The 7629-nt window shown below is 29.6% G+C and overlaps 1 long non-coding RNA gene across 5 annotated transcripts; it reads left to right on the forward strand.

Annotated features, from left to right (window-relative positions):
- Window positions 2307-6807, forward strand: LOC108662681. Of its 5 annotated transcripts, XR_001928638.1 has the most exons (6): window positions 2307-2469; window positions 2581-2680; window positions 2786-3002; window positions 3161-3196; window positions 6060-6200; window positions 6637-6807. It is a non-coding gene; the product is annotated as an uncharacterized LOC108662681 (long non-coding RNA). The 5 variants fall into 5 exon arrangements; XR_001928637.1 differs by lacking the exon at window positions 6060-6200; XR_001928640.1 differs by lacking the exons at window positions 6060-6200; window positions 6637-6807 and adding an exon at window positions 5939-6038.

Raw genomic sequence — 7629 nt, forward strand, 5'->3', positions numbered from 1 at the left:
TGAAGAAAATTATAACCAAATGATTGAGAGAACTCATCCAATAATCAAATCAAAATATTGTTCATTAAATGCTCAAATTTTACCAAATTTCACTTAATGTAAAATCGGGGTTTCACATAAACGTTTTCCCTAGTTAAATCTTATGATGGGTGGAACTATGGATTCATTATATAAAGGTAATTGTTGGTCGGTTTAATACATGCAAGTGCACTTGCCTGTACAAGTAATATAAAAGTAAATTGAGTATCGTTTTCCACAAAGATTTGTAACTATTCTTACTAAGTACTAAATTTATAACAAAATCTATCTAATCCAAGAACTCAATTTTGAATGGTTTATTAAACTAAAAATGATCTTTGAAACTAAGTAAACAATAAAGAATAGAGTTTCACTAAGAGAGATATTAATTCAAAAGCCTAGGATTATGGTATCTTTCAAAACTTCATTTGATATTAATCATTCTCCTTAGATTAGATTAATAGAATACATGGCTAACCTTGAATTCATATTATTTACAAGTCTTTGTCTAGATCTTACACACATACCTTTTCAAAACTAATTCCATATGTCTATGCAAAATAATTAGAATATGCTCATTACGTTCGTGTTCTAATTTGGCTTTCTAAGATATTTAGGTATATGTCTATCCTAAATACAAAACTATCACTTAACTCTGAAATGAATAGAATATAAGCTATTTAAAACAATGGTCTATTCTAAACTCCCTCTATGGAGTTGCATTTAAAGACCCAAGACATTTTAACTTGTGATCAAGCAATGAAAAGCAACAAGTACAAAATTGAATAAACCATGTGGCTAAATAACTCTATATAATAGAGTTATCAATAATGCTATGTCACTTCTCTTGTCTACAACAATATTAAGATCTCACTAATTAGAGAGTTACTACAAAAGGATGAAGAAGTTTCTTGGGCATTGAATTCGATCAATTAATCTAGTTAGTATTATTTTTATTGTCAACTCACGTATCAAGAGCTGGGTATGTTTTTATATTCTAAATTACTACTATAGTGTATCTTGGATTAGTATAAATTTTTTATATATAAAGTTTAACATATTTTTCATCAATCCACTTAGTGCCACATCATAGTATTGTTGCCCATAGGTCAACTTTTTATTTATATTAAATTAAGTGACCAATTGTTTTAAAAGCTTAGTTAATAGGAATGAATTCAATTATTATATAAATTTAAATTTTAATGTTATGAAATTTAAGAGTTTGCATTTCATTGCACAGTAGTTCATATGTGAGTTTAGTTTTATTGCTTTTATTTGGTTTATCTGTTTAATTTGTATATTTGTTGATTTCTTTTATTAATGTGGTGTGTAAAATGATATATTTTTCAAAATTAAAAAATGATTGAAATTTGAACTATTTAGAGTTTTCAATTGTTTTTTTCAAAATTTGACCTTGTTTTAGAATTTAAAAAGAAGAAAAAAGCTGAAATTAAGTGGGTACATTGCGATACTGCATATAGAAAATTACTTAGATATGCTCCTTCACTAGCACAATAAGATCAACAAATATACGTTTCCTTCTTGTCAACATCTCCCACCAAAAATACTAGTAATAAACAATTATCAATAGTTTATATATATATATATATATATATCACCTTTGTAGAGTTAAAGCATTTTGGAAGCTAGTGCCCTAGGCTCTTACTATTTTTTTCATTGTTGTAAAAGATAAATTCTTTGTTCTCTTTGTGTGGATCGCGCGAGTCTTTAAGGAATATCTTATATGTAAGAAAGAGTCGCACATTTTTAAAGTTAATAATATTATTTTTTATAAAAATTAAATAAATTCATAAAAAAATAATTGTGCTTGTAAGTATCTCCCTGGAAATTTTTTGGAAGCTAGTACTTTGGCTTCTTGCTATATTTTCCATTGTTCTGAAAAACAAATTCTTTATTCTCTTTGCATGGATCGCGCGAGTCATTAAAGAAAATCATATAGGTAAGAAAGAGTCGCACGTTTTTGTAAAGTTAATAATATTAATTTTTAAAAAAATTAAATAAATTAATAAAAAATCATTTTGCTTGTAAGTATCTCCCTTCAAACTTTTTGGAAGCTAATACTTTACCCTCGTATTATATTCTTCATTGTTCTAAAAAATAAATTCTTTGTTCTCTTCTCAAGGATCGCGCAAGCCGTTAAAAACTATTCTATATGTAAGAAAGAGTTGCACGCTTTTTAAAATTAACAATGCTAACTTTTTAAAAAAAAAAAACTAAGGAAAAAGTTTGATATTAATGTTATTTTATATTAAAATTAATATTTTGATTTTAACAAGCCGACCACCAACACCCAAAAAAGCAAAAACATAGTGAAGACCTGAAGAAAAAACCTCAGTGCCCTCTGCTTCTCTCACAATTTCTCCGGCCCCCTGTTAACACAAACATGAAGTGTTTTGAGACCGGCCAATCCTTAACCAACGAAACCTTAAGGTATAGTAAAATATAATTCTTTCTTTTGTGAAGTCCTTTATTCATGAACAACTGTTTTCTTCTTCTTCTTCTACATGTGAATAAGACAAAACATTGACTTGACGACTGCAGTGTGAAGAAAAAAGGAAAGAAGCCCAGGGCTCCCAGGAAGGAAAGTGAACTGAGAGATTTGAAGCACAAGAAGCATACATGTTCTAAAAGGAGGTTTGAGGTTAGTTATGTAGCTAATTAACTTTTTTCTTTTTGCGGAATTGATTCCAACTTTTGAATGCTTTTTTGCCTTTTCCTGATTTGCTGATGATGCTTCCAAAACAAGAAAACGATGAAGAAGCAGAAAAGTTTGGAATCAACGATAGAAGATCTTAAGAAAGAAATGAACCACGAGGAGTTGCAGGAATACCAAGAAAAGCTGGGGCGATTCGAGCAGAACCTTGCCGAGATTAGAATGCAATTCTCTCTGGCAAAAGAAATAAATGATGACGACCAGATTTTCTTGAATTCTATAATTGCTCTTTTGTTCCCTTGAAATGAAGGTGATTTATTGGCCAGTTTCATTTTGTCATGGCAAACCAGAAAAGGAGTTAATTAAAGAATAAAAAAACTTGGGCTAAAAGCCAAAGCAAAATACTTTTAATTGCTCTTCATTTTTTTCTAACTTTTAAAGTCCCTTCCTTGCTTCTTTTTTCCACAGGAGATGAAGGGAGGAGCAGTGAGGAACTAACTCCAGGTGATTAAAATTTCTTAATTGTAACTTTTAATGTGCTTGAACTTCATTTCTCTTTTTATTTCGTATGCTGAAATTATGCTTGTTTCGTTTCATTACTGGTTGAAATTATGTCACAGTGTGACGATATTTTCAAGCATTTAATCATCGGAAATCCTTGGGAAAAAATTGGATAAGAAGTTTATGATCACAGGTCTCACTCACTAATGATCTTATACAATAAACTCCCAATCAATTAACATCCCAAGCAAATAGAATCATAATCCAATAATAAATTATACATACAAGATCTAAGAATTTAATGTGATTCTGCCACTTTAACTTGCCCAGATCCAAAGATGAGAGAAAAGATTCGTTAGTTGTAACAAATTACAATCAACAAAGAAATCATCAACGCTCAACTCACAAAACAATCCCAAACCCAAACAAACATGACCATTCTCGCTCTGTTTCACTAAACACAATCACTCACAAAACCAAATTTACACATCCATGAACACTCTCCCTTAGAGTCATGAGGTGTCTGGCCACCCTATCATGTGAACCTTACTACTTATAAACCAACAAATTTGTCCACCATGAATCACTTTCCTCTTAGATCTTTTGTCTAAGAAGTCTTCTTATCCATCAAGTAAACTTGTCTGCCAAATAAAGTTGATTACTAAGCAACATCTTCTAAACATAAAAAGAAAAATTTATCCCAACTAGTTGAGATTTGAGTCAGAATTTCTAACAGATGATAAAGCTAAATTAGCGACGAGATCAGAAAACATTAACTTGATGAAAATATATGTGCATTCCAAAAATTCTCGAAAGTTATGAGTATGGTGTTCGAGTCATACATGGGTGACAAGGGACGTCTATCACATCCAATTTTATATAACTTTTACGTGAACTCTTCCACCACATACTTCCATGTAATGGCTTTCATACCAGCTATATATTTTTGACAAAAAGTAATAAGGGTGTGGTATTCGGTGACCTCCACAATTCAAAGTATGAAGACCGTGAGAAATAGTTTCTTAGGAGGTCTTCGATCAACTACATGGCCAGTATTATAATCACCCTTTCAAAGATAGATGCTCGGGGAAAGAGCAAGCTCCCTTATCCTGTGGATTTTCTTGGTGCGCTTGTTCTACAACATTTTGGTGGGACTTCATCACTTATCACAAATTTTGTTAAAAATTATCCTCACTTATCACACTCATCATATCCTCTAGGGTACAAGTTTACCTTTTAACCATGTCATTTTGTTCAATACTACCAAGCATAGTGTGTTGGGGCACTATTCTTCAACTTTCTAAGTATTTGGCAGACGGATCCTTTTGCTATCCTATTATGTCATGTTGCCATAATATTCATCACCTTTATCAAACTTGATATTAATGCTTTTTCCCAACTGTTTCTACACTTTATTCTTAAATATCTTGAATTTATCACGAGTTTTAAACTTTTCTTTTTTAATTAAGAACAGAAAACCTTAGTGGAAAAAATCATCAATAAATGTCATAAAATATCTACAATTCTAGACAATATGACTATAAGGTCCACTTATGCAACTGTAAGTAAGTTATAAGAAATTAGACCATCGATTTTATCATTTTCTCTTTATCTTTGTTAACTTACCCCAGAATAATTAACACGTCTCTAGGTCATTAGAAATAAGAATAAACAAGATGTTATCCTTTATTTATCTTTCTACTCTTTCCTTGGAGATGTGGCTAAGTCTTTAATGTCATAACATGGAAGACATTTCTTTTATGCAAGGCTTTTGGAAACTCTTTCAACATAATATGAGTTGGCATATATATATTTGTCCGAGCTAAACAAATTCAAAATAATCCATGAGATAAGGACAATGGCCAATACCTTTTGAATCAATCTTATATAAATAATTGGATTTTTTTTCTTATTTCAAAAGCATAAGTAGCAATGTCTAAGATTAAAACAAAACTTAAATTCCATCTAAATGATGGTACATAGAAGTGTTTTCTAACGAAGTTTATGACTCGTGCTATTTTATCATTATTTGAACAGAAAAAGGAATATTTTGTTAATATTTCAATTATTTCATTTTTTTTGTTGATGCAAAAAAAATAAAATAACAGATTATTTTAAATTACCAACTAAGATAATATTAATAATTAAATAAAAATAATTCTATAACCACCAAGGCAACTAAGGTATTTTTAGGAAAAGGCCAACTTTTGTTTTAGGAAAAAAAGCCAACTATTAAATTAATAGTTAAATACAAAAAACAAAAAGAAAATGAAAAAGGGGGAAAAATGAAAAAGGATCTTTAATTAGAGAAAGCTCTTAGGTTAAAGTAATCAATTATTCCTAATAAAATTAAATATTTATTATTTTGTATTAGCTTATTTTTTTAGTTTAAATTTCACTAGAACAACTATGTTAAAAATTAGATTCCTTATCTATGTCTAAAGAGTAGTCACACTTTTTTTAAACAAAAAATAGTTTAAATATTTTAAGTCATAATAAATAGTGAGTAATTATCTGAATATCAAAAACAAATATCTCATAAAAAGAACTGCATACATAAGTATCAATAATGATATTTAATTAGGCCTTTAATTCCACCAATCATGAATTAATCGTCTTTGGCTAAGTGATATTTTGATTGGGTTCCCGGTTGTGTTGATGTGTTTCTGGGTGTGTGGGGTGGGAATCTTTTGTTCTGGATATTTTGTTGTGAGGGAAGGGTTATTATGTTTCGTGTTTGCGCAGGATGTCAAAAAGAACTAATCCCAAAGCTTTAGGTGTTTGATGCTTTGGTCAGGGTCTGATTTTTGTGGGGATTTTGGATCAAAGCAAATTGATGGTTGATCGTGAAAATTGTGTTGTACAGGAGGTGGGGATTTTGGGTTGCACAGGGAGATTCAGCTCATATTGAAAATTGATGGTTGATGGGTGCTGATTTTGCATTTAAGGGTGGGATGGCTGTTTGGGGATTCTGCGGTGGTTTAGTTCTTCAGGCCAAAACCCTCTTGTAACAACTCTGTTCCCTCTGTTTTCGATGAAATTCCAATTTTCAAGAAAAAAAAAATAGTTTAACGGATCGAAGCTATAAATCAACCAAACTAAAAACTACGATATTTTTCACTAAGTAAAATGATGTTGTTATGGTTCTTGTGACAAATTATAATATTAATTGTATCTAGAGATGAATTAATGAATTTTAAAAGTGAAAATTTATGAGTTCTATTATAAGTATATTGCAGAATGTGTACCTACTTTAAATGATTTATGACTTGCGGGATTATCCTATTTTGACATGTATATAATGATTCTTTAATTGTCTTTTGGTAGGATGCTTTCATAGTTTAGCTAATATATTGTAAAATTCATGAAGTTAATGTTTCTAAATGATTTATATGATGTGTACTCACTATGTAGTAGCTCACTCATTTCTTTACATGCTGCAGATGATTAAGTGCTAAGAGTTCCAAACTTGTGGTAAGGAGGAAATCAAACTTCGGGAGTTCTCCTTTTATCCAATTAGAGTATATTTAGTTATCGAACATCAGTATCGTGACATGATTATTGTTTTAAGACTTTATATGGAGTGTAAACAATGTTGCTTGTTTGTCATTTCATTTTGTTTATTCGCTTGAAGATTTTAGATTGGTTTTTAAATTTGAATTTGGTTTAAATTAATTTATTGTGAGACTTTAAAGTAATATGATTGTGTTATGCTTTGGGTTCAAGGTGTAGGATAAATTAATTTCCACATTTGCCTTCAAAATGAGAGACCGTAACCCCGCCCTCCATTCATAGGTCAATTGAAATTTACAAGAACCTAACCAATTGCCCCCTTTCAAGGACAACTTTAATATATAGAGACTTGAACCCATATACTTGGGATAGATGCAACCTTTGTGGACAAAACCATATACTTGAACCCATAATGAAGAGGACAATACCTTGCAAGTTAAACTGAGTATCTGAAAAGACTTCTTCTTTTATTAAGGATAGTTTCAGTGGCTTATTTTTATTCTATTTTTTATTCTTTTTAATATTAACATTATATCTACCTAATTTAATTCAATTAAACTTATCATTATGACTTGTTACATTAAATCTCACACATTTACATCAATATTTTAAAACTACTTATTTTACCTTTATAATTTTTTATGTTAATTCTTATAAGTTTAGGACAAGGTTTTTCAATTGTTAATTTTCACTATAATTATTTTTATCTTTATTATTTTCCTTTATAAATTAAAATTTGTAAGTCGTTAAATATTTTAATACAAGAATATACATTTACATTTTTAACTTTTAAAAAATTATATTTATTTTGACTTATAGATTTGTTATATTAAATTTAATGCATTTACATCGATATTTTAACAATGTTTGTTTTAACTTTATAATTTTTTACGTTAATTCTTATAGGTTTACATCAAGGTTTT

This window comes from Theobroma cacao, chromosome 7, assembly GCF_000208745.1.
Source record: "Theobroma cacao cultivar B97-61/B2 chromosome 7, Criollo_cocoa_genome_V2, whole genome shotgun sequence".
In the NCBI taxonomy this organism is placed as follows: Eukaryota; Viridiplantae; Streptophyta; class Magnoliopsida; order Malvales; family Malvaceae; genus Theobroma; species Theobroma cacao.